Raw genomic sequence first — 14,809 nt, forward strand, 5'->3', positions numbered from 1 at the left:
AGAACATCATCCAAACCTCTCCCACTTCATCTCACAACCTTACAAAACATTTGGCATGCTCAGATAGAGCTGGGCTGAACTGCATATTTCATTGCCAAACAATATTCACGAAGATCCTATTCCACGCATTGATGGCCACTTAAGGAATGGAACAGAACTATATAATCAGTTGAATTGAATTCAATCTATTTTGTACAGCCATGTTCCAGGTTATAACGAGGCATGCAGAATTTAGTATTAGATAGGAATTTAAGAGAAAAATGATTTTGCTCATAAAACATATACATAACAGTGTTCTATAGATTGTTTTGTAGATTCAGTTTGATGTACTACTATGGGTGGATAATAAACCAAAAGATAACCAAAGTTTATCATACTAGCCTACACCAAAGAGAGAAAATATATAGCCACAGCGTTAAACCTGAACACATAAATAAAAACGGTAAACAATTCTATGCCTGAGGGTAGAGTGACCAAAGAAATCTCAACTTTTAGATAAGAAACCATCCCAAACAAAAAACTCAAGTATTGTATTAGGAGACCCACCAGTTTTATGGTCTGTAACCCTGTTTCAAACATTTGGCCAAAGGCACCAAGGTTGTCCTGTGGATATCACCCTTCTGTGGGGTGTACCACTTTGGTCTGGACAGTCTAGGAGGCTGGCACCAACTTTTTTGATCTTAAGCGTATTCCCGCAATGTGTCCAAAGGATATCAGATTACAAGAAAAGAAAACTAACATCCAACATGAATAATGTAAAAGCATATAAATATAGTCCAGAACTTCAAAATGAATACTCTCCATTTCTTCTTTCAACAACCTCTAATGTGTTCTTGTCATTTGTCAAAAACAGTGCTAGGCCTTAGTGGTAAGAGTAAGACCCGAAGGCCTTGTTTTCCAGATGCTTCCAGTGTGACAGGTGAGACCTAGAGAACCAGGTAGTGACTTGCTGAAAGATGTGTTTACAGTTGCATTGAGGCCAAGTAAAGATTGTTACAGGATCATGCAGTGAGAAATCTAAGCCGACAGCAAGATAAGTGAGTGGAGGTCGGAGAAGGTTTCCTGGAGAAATAGATTCTTGACCTTTTCCCTGAAGATCCAATAAGATTTGGCCAGGTGAAGATGAGTGGGGACACCAGAGGTAGGCAATCAGGACGGCTTGTCTGGTGCACGCCTGCTGAATGTTAGTACTGAGTTTGGGTGTCAATAGATTAAACTCTAGATTTAGCAATGGTAGATCCTAATCTATTTCATGACTGAAAGACTCAATCCTGGCAGAACATCCATCTATTTATTAAATAAATTTCTAAAATGGCAGTTTTGAACAGTCATGTTTAATATTAAATACATATTGGAACCAATGTGATGTCAAAGCATGGTGTTACCCATGGCACCCAACACAAGGCCTTGCACAAAAGTGTTCACTAAACATTTATGGAATTGAATTGGAATCCCATTGCCTAAATAGTAAATGTCAGCTAGTCTTGTGTAAAATGATTTCTTGATGAAATGTATTTCTACTGATCAGTAGATGTAAGACTTTATGCTGTATGGATAACTCATTGGGGAATATTGTAGGGGTTAGTGAAAGAAACACCATGAAAAATATTCTGAGGCATACTATAAAAAATACAACTCTCATAAGCTTTTGGTAGTGATGAGAGATGTGATAGTTCTGCCTATTAGCAGGAGGTCATAAGCCAAACCTGGAAATAAATAGAAACTCTACAAATCGTAATGTAACCTGAAACTAAAAGCTAATTTCTGCATTCATGTAAGACGTAAGTATGGGGAGAAGACAAAATATAATCACTTCTGAATGTCCTACTCATTATACTTAATGAATGTACATTAAGCTGGTACTATTGGCCTGTTATTAACAGAGCATGTCTTCTAATGATGCTGTCTTCCTTTGCTTTGTTTTCAAGTTCTGGCTTCATGCTTAGGAAGTCCATTACTATCCCAAGATTATAAATAAATATCGATTTAATTGTTGGTTAGTAAAGTCACAGTTTTATTTTGTACTCTTAAATCTTCCATTCATTTGGGATTTATCTTCTGTAGGGTATGAAGAAAGAATCTAATGATTTCCCCCAATTGCTAGTGCATGTTTGTCTTGTCACCCTCTGTCTCTCCAGCACTGGGCACAGGGGGCCCTCAATAAATATTATAGAATGAATAAATTAATGAATGATGAATCTGAAGCTTCTGAACACTCTTGCCAGGTTCCCCTTGGGACCAAGAGTAAAGTGGTTGCAAGACTGACTCAAATCAAAGTGAAGAGCCAGGCCTAAAGCTAAAAGGCTCGTGAGGCTGGTATCTGCTTTGGGCTATCATTAATTGATCTAACTTGTTATGAGAATATACTGATAAATTCATTGAGGGATGAAAAGGAAAGATGTATTTTCTTTCTAATTATATTTCTGAGTCCTGAGAAATGTGTACATGTTATATATATTGTGTATATTGTATATTCCTACAGCTCTGACTTTATTTGGATTTGAGATACATACATTTGAATCAATCTATCATCTAAGTATAGATATATGTGTGTGTGTATCTATACATACATACATATTAAGCATAAAAGGTGTAGGAGTTTAATAGTTAAGAGCATGGGCTATTAAGAGTGCTTGGATTTAATTTTAGCTCTGACAAGGACTAGCTGTGTGACCTTGGCCAAGTTGCTTAACTGCACTGTTCCCCCATTTTTGTCTTTAAAATCAGGAAGGTTGACAGTATTTACTTCAGAGCATTGTTGTGAACATTAATTTCATGTAAGCCTCTTAGAATAGTGCCTGAAATATTCTAAGTGCTCTCTCAGTGTTAGCTTTTATTATCATTCTACTCAATTTTCCCAACAATCGTTCTTATTTTTGCTCAAGGAGCAGATTCAAAATATCTTAAAAAGAACATATAGGATTATGTGAATGAGAGGTGAAAAAGTCACTCAGCAAAAAGCAATTGCTTTATTTATCACAGAAAATATTTGAAAATATATAGTAACACACATGGATACTAAAACTGTAAAAGAAAAAAATGTCTCCGAAAGAACAACGTTGAGTGTAGCCTTGAATTCTGAAAACTAAAATATATTGAAAGTGTCAATTCAGAGGTACATCCTGTTCCCAAACACAAATTGGGAATTAAAAAATCAAAATGACAGACTTCTGCTAATCTGCTTAGGAAGGCATAAATTGTTAATCAGGCTCCAGGCAACATTGTTTAATACCAAGTTTAATAAAGAGTCCGCCTGGAGGAGAAGAGGCCTGGTGGCCCGATTTTGAAAGCTAGGCAGCTCCATATACATGCTTAGTACCTCCAGCTCTCAGGACACCATTGATAGGGTTTCCTTTGAAATTGCCTCCTTTTAAAGGAGTCAGAATTATTAAAAATTATTAGCATGGGATAGAAAAGTTCTATTTTTTCACTAGCATGAATGAACTTAAAAAGGAAAGAAATTGGAAAAAATATTTATTTAAGAGAAACTTTTGCAGCTTCTATGAGAAGAATTTGACCCAGTGGCATTTATGGAGCCCTCACTATGTGCTTTTCTTTGCTAGTAATGCCTTCATCTTGACTGTGATCTTGAGATGGAGAAGGGATGTTTTAAAACCATTTTCTCCTTTCTCCCCAACCTGGATTTATTTATTCCATAAGGCACCTTACATTTGTATCAGGTGGGCTTTTGCCGTGCAGGGGAATCAAAGATTTTCCAAAAGTCTTGGCTGAATATCGTTTATAGGAGCCCTTGTCAGTCAGGTAAAACCTAAATTGGAAAGTATTTGACAAGCGCAGCACCTTCTGAGCAGTCGGAGCCTTGTGGCTGCTGCTTTGGATTGTTGAGTTTAACACGCAGCCCAAATTTTGCTCCTTGCTTTAAAGTCTTTCTTCACTACATCACAGATATTAGCGCATGTTTCTTAGTTACAAAGCTGAGCGAGTTTGGCTCTCGTTTCCTGTGATTCGTTTCTCTAACCAGCCATCATGAAAAGATTGTCATACATAGAAAAAAGAAGAAAAAGAAGCCATTTAAAAAATCCATTTTAAGTTACTGACAAACTGGGAGGCAAACATATGCTCTAGCAATGCTTAAAACGTCCAAAGAACAAAGCAAACTTCTTGTTCTTCAGTGCCCAATTCACCCAGCACAGGGTTGCAATAATTTCTCCTCTCTCTGTCCACTACATAAAATCTTTCATTACATTACATTAAACTCAGTCGCTTGAGAGCATTTTACTCTTATGTAGCTTTCAACCTCGTATTTTAAATAAAGTAACTGCCCTATTTAGTGTTCTCCTTGGTGAGAAAGCAGTTATTCACATGATCACTAGACATCTTGCAGCATCCTTCCCTCTACTGTGGTCATCTCTTTAATTTCACTGTTTTTTTAGAACACAAAGTACACACACATTTAAAAAGTTTCTAAGAAGAACAAACCATGGTGCTATTTGGAAAGATATTTTGGGATGTGGCATCTGAGAGTTAAAAGCAAACTTGAGGAAGAAAAGAGAGTATTGAGAGACAAAATTTTTAAATATGGGACCCGTATTTGGCATGCCTACACTTATTTCAGAGGCAGTTTACTTGAAGATAAATATACTTTCCCTGAATGCAAAAGTTATTGGAGAGAAGTACTTCCTGGATCTGGAGGTTTGGGACCACCTCGTCTTGACGACACTAACCAGTAAGTGACCCCTTCATTCTGCCGTCTTAATTAAGATCTGACCTCAAACATTTCTTTTTTCTTTTTGATAAAAAAAAAGAGAATGAAACTATGGCACTGATATTTATCACAAGGCCACCCTCATAGAATTAATTCTTTATGAAACACTGACAAAATCCCAACTAGGTACTTTTAAACAAGTAGTTTAATATAAGAATAATTGCTGGGAGAAATGGTGGCTCAAATTGGTTCAAATTAGGATTCAGCAGTAACAGTGCAGTCTTGGTGGGTTTTATCCTTTTGCATTGGTGATTACGTAGTCTGACCACATCGTTTTGATCTGTGTTAAATTAGAACCTGTTGCTAAGGAGAGCTAGAATATTTTAGTTGAATGTGAAATTGAGCAGTTTCAAACATTTTATAAAATGAATGATAGTCGATTAATGAAACTCTTTTTTTTAATCCTGCAAAAGAGGTTTAAGCTTTGCAGCTAAAAATATGATAAGCTCATTTTCAGGACTGAAATCTATACTATATGCTAGAAGGCAATTGCTTTTTGAAGTAAAAATGCATACCTTAAAATACCAATCAACACCTTAGAAAATTTGTCTACAATTATATATAGTTCACTTTTAGGAAAAAAAGACACCCTTTTATAATGTATGTGGTTAAATTGAGCTGGGTTTTCCAAACCTTAGTATTCACTTCTATAAGGTTTAATTAAGGAATCCAAGGATACTTTTTGATTGAATGACTTCTGTTTAGTTTATATTTTTGGCTGTTTTAAATATCATTATAATTCCCCTTTACTTTTTATTCATCCAAATAAGAAGGAAGGTAACTAGGTCAATCATTTTTCCACATGACGTTATCCACTATCTACCCCAGTGGTCCTCAGAATTTTGGATTTCATGAAACATTAACAGCTCTTTTTTTTTTTTTAAAGGGGAGGTTGACATTGGGTTGCTTGCCAGATTTTAATTTTGCTGAGGGAAACAATAACATAATCTATCCATACACTTTCTTGAAAGAATTGACATTTTAACTTCAAAGAAGTGGGAAGGTTGCTGTCTGAGTCCCTTAAATTGAATAAATTGAGATTTATGAAAAACACAATTGGTTGTCATCATTTTTCATAACTGACCACTCTGCGATAAACTTTCTTTTTCAAAGATGGACACTTGACTTTGGTAAGCCTGAGAATCTCTGATTTCGATAAAGCTCACTCAAAACTGCCATCAAGCCATTGCAAATAAAACAAAAACCTAAATTTTATCATGTGTCCTCCAAGTAATGGTCAAAATTTTGAAGGGAAATTTTAATTCTTCTTTCCAACAGGAGCTTAACAAAAATGGCACAAACACATGAAATGCCCAAAGAAGCCTAAATCTTTATTTTCTCCATAAGTTTCCGTGCCCACTCTTTCATAGTATATTTACAAATAACAATATTGTAGATTTAAATTTCCTCTTTAGTTTTTAAAGCCAGAATTAAGTGGAGATGATAAAAAGCAATTACGCCCAACAACTAGAAGTTAAGTTACAGAAGAGAGAGAGCAAAGATCGAATTGAGTTTAGTATTTTCACGGACCAGCCACTTCATCTCTCTGGTCATTAGTTATCTGAAATGTAAACGATCACTGTTGGGTAAAGTCATCTCTAAGCTCCTTTCTGTGCCTCACATTCTCTGATTATATTTCTAATTATTAAACTGTTCTTGAAGGCTGGATTAACTACATGACTTTTTGAATGGGGGCAATAGAAAGAATAGAGTTTAATGAAGATGGCTCATCAAAGTCAACCATATATAATATTACTGTATTATTAAGAGGATATCTTCCTTCCTTTCTCCCTCCCTCTTTCTCTCTCTTCCTCGCTCCCCCCCTTCCTTTTTTTTGGTGAAATTTTACTTGGTAAAGAAATCATTCAGAACAAATACTGAAATGTGATGGCAATGAAATAGCAAAATTATGGTCATAAAAGAAGAAAATAATTATTTTACCCACCAGATAAGGATAGAAATAAACATAATCTTACTCAACTCTACCCACAGTCCCAAATGCTATGTGCACAGTGAGTATGTCAATGCATTGAGAAAGGACTGATGTCCTCAGAGGCTGCTGTGAGGTTGGGATGCACCCTGTCAATGACATGAATAGTTGTCATTTTTGGCCACCTTTGTGAAGTACGCCCTCCAACCTGAGGCTCTTTCTGAAGGCAGGAAAAGAAAATTTATTCTCTTCTAAAAAGTACCATTATTATGTTCAGACAAATGGCCCACACAATCCTTTTTACTACAATTATAAATTCTAATGCATGCTTGCTAGTGGTTTTTCAAAAATGAAACTTACGAACATTTTCCTCAGCCTTAAAATCTGCATTGCTCTGGTCAATATAATGGGGTCATTCCCATGCTCTCTGCTGCTCTGCATTTCTCAGAAAGAGTCACACTTTCAATTCTAAGACATCGCAAGTGTTTGTTAACAGCACATTCATTAAGTGCTTGGCTCAAACAGAAATTCCCTGGAAATTCAAACCAAAAAAGGGCAAAATAAAGAGGATGTAAGTATAATGTTTTCCTTTTGACTTGCTGTGTAGTTTTTACTGCATAGACTGTATGTAAAATACTCAGAACAGTGTGTGACATGTAGAAAAGTTCAGTAAAGGTTAACTTATTATTGTTTACTTTATAGTTATTATCACTATTATTTGGATATATAACAATTCTGAGCCTATTGGTCACTATTTTTTGCCTTGGCTGAACATGTGTATATATATATATATATATATATATATATATAAAATATACAAACTATAGTTTATATATTTATATATATATATATATATATGCCATATTTGTTATCAGGCATGTATGGGGATGGGGCGGGCTGCTTTGCTAGTTCAGTCTTTCATCATGGCATACCATAGATAGGATTCAAATGGTTGACTTATATCTGGTCTGTATCATTATTGTGTTACTTTGGGTTATAAGTGTCAGAAGGAGACACAGTTTATCTATTTAGCTTGCGGGACAATAAAGATAACAGAAGGAAAAGAGTCAATACTCTTTAAAGCACCAGGAAAGCCTTTCTCTGATTCTCATGAGAGTTCAGGTCACTTTTCGAAAAACACACTCCTCTGGTTATTTTACGATCCATGCAGCATGATTTCCTTTAGATGGAGACTTTTTTAAGGAAAAATTTCAAGTTTTCATTCCACGCTAGAGAAGTGTGTTTAGAAACACGTTAATGATGCAATGGTGTTTGCAAAGTTGTATTCAATAGCAGCAGTATTTATAAAGTGGAAAAAGCACCCTGTGTAATAGTGGCAATTTTGATTCTGTTTCTACTCTTATGTGTCCCTCTTATGTAAAAATTCACCTCCTCATCTCTTTTCATTTTACTCACTTGGATGCTTCCTCAGTTTAATTTTTCCTTGCTGTTTTCCTTTCCTATAACTTATTAGGTCTCCTGGACATCTTTGGGGGCAGATCTACCAATTTAGGAAATTACAGAAAGAGAGAAACCGTGCTGTTTCACATGATGAAAGAGGAAGATAAACCATCCCCTGTGGTGGCCAGCTTTATATTCCTCATCTTCCTAAGTTGTTCTCTTCCACAAGATAACACTGCCTATTGTAGGAAAAGCTTGGGACCCACGCTGCCCATTTATACTGCTCATCAAATTTAATAGTAACATTTTGGCTTTAATGAAACTCTTCCTCCTATAAATCTCAGTAAGTTGATCTGATTAATAGAGGAAATGAGCACCCAGCAGTGTTAGCGTAAAGATATTAAACAGATGAAACAAGGTAAAATAATCTCTAATAATGTGCGGTGATGGGGGACACAGCCCCTCCGGCATATGGGCCTCCTCTACGTTAGGCACGTGTGCACAGAACATTCATTCTTTAGTAAGTTTTCTTTGTTGGAAGAGTTAAAAATTTCCTGGATAGTTCAGTCTTGAACAGCTAGAATACTGGCTGTATCTGGTCCTCTCTGACCCACCTTTTTGGTTTTAAAGAGCTTTATTCCATTTGACTTTGGTAGTAAATGAAGGTGCACCGTCTTTTTGAAGGGTCATTTGTACTTTTCTCTTCTTACTTTATCTTCCTACCTTGTGAGTGATGGGATTACAAAGACTATCTACATTTGGCTCTATAGTTAATTAGGGAGAATCTGAAGTTTCTCATATGACTTCTCATATGGCTTTGCAAGAGGGAGCATTCCTTAGGAATAGGAACTTTTAAAAATGTAGGCCAGTTAATCTTCATAAGAGGAGAGTTCAAACAAAAATATCACTGTCTAGATCCAGGAAACAGCCCCCACCTCTCATCTGTCTTCAAAATAAAATAAAAATCCCAATGGAGAAAAAAAAAAAAAAGAAAGAATGAAAAGAGTGGAAAAAAAATCAACTCAAGCCCTATATTTCTATATTTCTCCTCTAACATTAAGGAGCAGTGTCACAACTGGGTGTTGTGTGTGTGTGTGTGTGTTCTAATTTTCTTCTTTCAGCAGTTTCCCTATTAGCATGATGTTCTTGAGTCTTTGTATTTAGATTCATTATTCAGAAAAATTAAACCAGAGAAGGTTTGATTTATCTACTTTTTAACCTTTTTGTGAAGCAAATAAGGTAAGCTCAGTAGACACTAGCCAGGCTGAAACACTATTAAAAATGCAATTCGGACTGAGTCACTGCTTGTTATTTTTATAAGCAAGACCCTAATTCTGATCGACCCCAAAGAATGGGCTGCCGTGACTAAGCAAGCAGCACGAGGCAACTGGCTTCTGCTGGATGTTATCTCATTTGGAACACATTTCAAACTTTAGAACAGATTTTTAAATTGGAAGTTGAAACCTGCAGACTGTCAGCAGAAGAGCCTGATTCACCCCCACAGAACTTATCTTACTTTAAGTTCCAGGCAGAATTTTTTAAGGAGTAGGTTACCTAAAATGTGTTGTGATACATCAAAGAGAGAAATAAAAAACGCCTCTCAGAATAAGAGTGACGCATGCATCTAAACATCTTTTGGACTTTAATATATGCTTATTTGAATGAAGACTTCCTTAGATTAGAAGTTTCTAGTTCAATAAAACTTGTGAATGTTCATGGATGTCTGAAAGGGTAACTAAGATTTTTTCTGCAAACATTTCTTTAGTGGTGGGGGTTCTTCATGTGGAACTTTTTGAGTCATAACCATAATGCCATTATTGTTATTTCAGGTAAATTAGAATGAAAAAAAGTGCAGTCTTGGTAAGTCAGAAATAAGGAAAGTCTTATATCATATTGACGATAGTGATTTGGAATCATGGAATCATAGAAAAGTTACCAAAAGTCTAGATACCCAGAAAACTACAGATATTCTTGAGTTCCTTAAATTAGAGGAACTACGCAAATGATAGCAGTAATAATGATTTTGACCTGGCGCAAATGTCAAGGCAATGCCTGGAGAATACTAACTCGTCTTTGCAGAAAAAGCTGTTATGTGCTTATTATCTTAGATAACATCCATGATGCAGCTGAACTACAGGGAGAAATGTAGGGAGTGACCCACTAGAGGTCCCTTCCAACTAAAAAAAGTTTCGATAGTTCAAAGGATGCAGCCTTAGTAAATTGGCATTCACGACTGCAAAGCAAGTAAGGGCCAGAAGGGGGGACCACACGTTTCAATTCCTTAGGAAGAGACATGGTTTTATTCAGAATGTTTGTCACATTTTATCTCTTTTTTAAAATCCCTATGTGGGACAATAATTCAATTAGTCCTACTTAGATATTCAGAACTTGTTCCAACTTACTGATACATTTGCAACTGGAGGTGTCATTTGATGCCTTGGAACTATAGTTGTGCTTTCTAGAAATTTTAGCTGTTTCAAGTATCTCAGAGCGTATTTTGCAAGATAGATTTTTTTCTTAAAAAGGAAGAATGTCTCAGAGTAAGTGTTTACTTGCAAAGCTGATGGAGGTGGTGGGTGGGAAGTAAGGTACCTGTTTCCTGATAGTAGGTACCTTGGTAGAAAATGATTTTGTTTCTATATGTTAGCTTTGCAGAGTTAGCATTAAGAAATGTAATTGCCATAAATTGATGTAAAAGCCAGATAGTAAAGGGATTAAAAGTCCCTATAGAGACACCCGTCTGTCACTTATTTATACTGGCAGCAAAGGATAATTGTAGACAAGTACAGTAGAACTAAACCATTGTCAGTTTGCTTCAAAAATGTGCTGCTGCTTCTCATCTTTCCTCTGCTTCAGAAGTGTGCCGTGAACCATCAGAATAGCGTAAAAAGATCTGCCTTTTATTTTCCCCCAACACCTTTTTAATTAGAACACACCAAAGAGCAAAAGAGGGTGAGATACAATCCTGTGTGATTGTATTTTCCACTAAATTGTTGGATTCTTTTAAGTTTCCGAGCCCTGAATTGAAAATCTGGCCTCTGGCAGAAACTTTGCCCTCCTTCTTATGACATAATGAAGACATCTGCTTGATCATATCCCCTTTCTTCACACAGCTTGTTTTCTGGCTTTCTAAAATAGCAAACACAGAACCATGCAAGTGCTATTACACAAAAGATGATGGTAAAGCTACCCTGGGAAAGATTTTTTTTTTCTCCCAAAGTAGAATCCTAAAGGTTTTCCTTTTCAGGTCAAGGCATCAGCAAGAAAAGAAAGGAAAAGCAATTCTTGGCCACAGCTTGTTTAAGCATATTTCTTATTCATTCTTAGAGGAGTTGTGCATTAACTAGGTATATCCCTGTGTTCTTTTCCAACACGGGGAGGAGTTTGCCCCCCCCTGGGTAATAAATGCTCAGAAAGCCTTATTTTGCGTGTGCACCCCTCCAGATCAGCCACACATGTACACACCAGCCACTCCAGCAATATTCTTGCAGGAAAAACCTCTTCTTTCCCACATTATGTGCTTCAGTAAGTGAAAGTGAAGACTGGCCAAGACACGGGCTGATACACCTCTATAGTGTGACTATCATAATTAAAATGTCTTTACAAAACAAAAAGGGAGAGAGAGAGAGAAATGTGTGGGTATGCCAGATGATTAAACTTCTTGGTACTTGAATGTTCTCAGTAGTTAACTCGGGTGAACAGCCCCTTGCACTAACAGGAACCTGCATACAACTCCCTATAAAATATGGATTTTATTGCAGCAGTGACAACACTTCTCAGCACCACGCTGACCCTCCAGCATCTCCCATCTCGAGATCTCCGATAACTCTTGGCAGAAGAATATCTAACTACAGAAGTAATGCCACTCTGCAGCCGCTGCAGTACACAACATTGCAACGTCCCCCGTTATTAAATTCCGGGATTAACGGATTGGGGGCTCCACTTTTCCTGCATCGGACACCTAAAACCAGGCGCACTTGGTCTGCTCTACAGCCAGTCCGGGGGAGGCGTTATCCCTTAGATTTGTGCCTGGCCAGCCGTGGAGGAGCACGAGCAAGCTGCATCTTCCACATGACTTTTCCCTGGACAGTGTGCTCCATTTTCGGAGTCCAATGTTGGACTTTCCTTGCAACCCAAGCATTTCTGTCAGCCGGCAGGCGTTGCCCCGAACGTGCAAGCAAACAGTTTTCTGTAGCTCTTTCTCCGAGCCAGATCATCTTTTCAGCTTAAGTTTTCCTTATTGGGAGCATTCAGGAGTTTTCAAGCTACCTGATTTTCCATTTTGCCCCCAAAGCCAAGAAATGTAACTCAGCCAAAACAGTCCCCGCACAGACCCTTGTGATGTGAGAGGTGGAAATAAATCGAGCCTCAAACGGCTCCGCGGGTACTGCACACACCAGCGCCCTTGGTAATTGACCAGCCAACTTTGCAAATGCCGGAGCTCCCCTGGCAGCCTCCGCCGGCGGAGAGGAAGGCAGCCGGTTCTTCCCCCGCGGCCCCGTTACACATGCCCCAACTCAGCCCCACGGCGCATCGCTCTTACCAGAAGGCGGAGGAACGGCACCCAGGCTCCCCGAAAAGCGGCGCCGGTCCTGGGCAGCTGCAGCAGCGCCGCCCGCGCAGCCGGACCCGCGCGCCCGCCCCGACCCAGGCTCGCAGGCTGAGCATCCCTCCCAACTCCAGCGTGCGGCACCCATCGGGCGGAGAGGGCTCTCTCTCTGATTGGCTTCCATCAATGCTACAGAATTAAAAAAAGGAAAAGGCATGCACAGCCACAAGCACAGCCAACAGAGACCGAACCCACCTCTACTCTCCTTCCTGCGCCCGGGGAGACCCTGCCACCCGCCCAGGCTGCTCCTGCCTCCGCCGCCGCTGCGGTCGCCGGCTCTGCCGTTCCTGCAGCCGCGGCTGAAACTGCAGCTCTCGGGATGGGAAGGTTACGGGCTCGGGAGAACTGGCTCTTGTGGGCACACACTGATTTGCAAGTGAATGAAGTGGGAGGGAGCAAAGAGAGGAGGACTTTGTTAGAGAGGCCCAGTGCCTGCCCCCGCCCGCCCCCTCCCCTTGACAGAATGACTCCCTGTGTTTGAAGTCCTGAGCAATTCGCTCCCTGTAGCACTCCCTCAGCCCCAGGCTTTCCTTTCTTTTCCTCTCTTATATTTTGGGGGGTCAAGACATACTCAGAACTTGTGTGACTCCGTCTGTTCCCTCCTTTATACCATCAAAATCCACCTTGTGCTATTATCAGCAACGGTCAGATGTTCTTTTTTTTTTTTCTTTTTACCGACTGAGCAATTACAATTCCCAGGGACAGAGTACCTCGCCGCGCTATCAGTTGGCCAGCTTCGTGTTATAGCGCGCATAACATGCTCATGTATAAAACAAAGCCGGTCTCCCGAGATAACAGTACCCGTGGCTTTTCTTTACAGTCCAAACAGGCGTTCTCCAGACACAAGCAGACGTACATTCAGATGTGTCTTTGCTTCTCTCCTTCCAGGAAGACAGCTTTTTACAGAGCCCTGTGATCTCTGTTACTCTTTCGGAGTGAGTAACCCCAGGATGTTGTAGCATGAAGCCATGCTTCCCTGGGCTTGCAGGAACACTCCAAACCCAAACCCTTCAGGCTCGCCAATGCCTTGTGGCTGCTTCCATCTTTCTAAATGAGTTAATACAAGGATACCACAGAGTTGGAGAAGAGGGGTGCATAATGAAATTCAAGGTCTGCTTAACGTTTTTAAGATCTTTCAGGAAAGTTCCTGAAGTAGGACAACCTCCCAATTAAACTCTTTGGTATACATAGCAGTTTGAATCGTTATATTTATAGTTACAAAAAAAGTAATCTCTAATATTAGGGAACCAGGCTGCAAAAATCCTAAGCATGTCAAAGTATCATTAAATGAGAGTAGTGGCGTTCTACATATGAGATGCAGACATGATGGAGCCAGGCGCTGCTGGATTAGGAAAATTAAATCTAAGCACCACAGTGATTGCACCTGGGGTCAGTAGCATCCCAAACCAGCTGTCTGTGTATACTTCAAGTTCGTGGGGAGATTTCCATTGCATGGTGCTCTAAATGAAAATCCAGGCGACTCTGGCGTCTGAGTGGTTAAACTGATTGCAGGTTGGTCTCTTTCCCAACTGAGCTCTTACTGGAAAATCTTTTGTTTCTCCATCAGAAGTTCAGGCATTTAAATAAAGCCCAAATCAAAGTATTTCCTCTCGGCAGCCAGTGCTTCAAAGAAGTGTGCATGGAATGGTTTTAGACACAGATGTTCCACACATGGAAGGTGGAAAGACTTTGAATTTCCTTCTTGAAAAGACCTTCTCTAATGAAGAATTACCACCAACTTACAAAAAGAGGCTGAACGTTTCCTCTTCATGTAGATTTAAACTCTGTGGAGAAAGGATAAGAGAGAAGAAGGCTGCTTCTGAGTCATAGTCCACTCCCCAGATTATAAATTTCTTATCCATTAAATAGAAATACCAACTCCTTATGTTTGTTTACTGCTTACAAAGTACTTTCATAGGCTATTTTATTTAGTGCTTCTTTCAACAAGTGGTGCAATTTTTCCCCATTAGGACAGAGGAAATAGGTTGATGAAGAAAATGCATAGGTTAAGTGACATGTCCAAGGCAATAAAACTGGTAAGCAGAAGAGGCAGAAATATTACTGGCAAACTGTGTGCAAATATATAATTACTTATATAATATAATTGCAATATCATAATTCCTTACATAATTATAAGTACGGC

The 14,809-nt window shown here is 38.8% G+C and overlaps 1 protein-coding gene across 4 annotated transcripts in view; it reads right to left on the reverse strand.

Moving 5' to 3' along the window:
- CDH6 (cadherin 6) overlaps positions 1-13,145 on the reverse strand; it is a 125,860-nt gene extending 112,715 nt beyond the window's left edge. The window contains exon 1 of one of the 4 annotated variants that reach the window (XM_008536894.2): positions 12,862-13,145. The gene's annotated coding sequence lies outside the window, so the exon portion shown is untranslated. Of the gene's footprint in view, positions 1-12,600 lie in introns of all 4 variants that reach the window. The other 3 variants (XM_070587150.1, XM_070587149.1, XM_070587151.1) reach the window with 3 other exon arrangements.
- Positions 13,146-14,809: the final 1,664 nt, after the last annotated feature.

This window comes from Equus przewalskii, chromosome 20, assembly GCF_037783145.1.
Source record: "Equus przewalskii isolate Varuska chromosome 20, EquPr2, whole genome shotgun sequence".
NCBI classification, from domain to species: domain Eukaryota; kingdom Metazoa; phylum Chordata; class Mammalia; order Perissodactyla; family Equidae; genus Equus; species Equus przewalskii.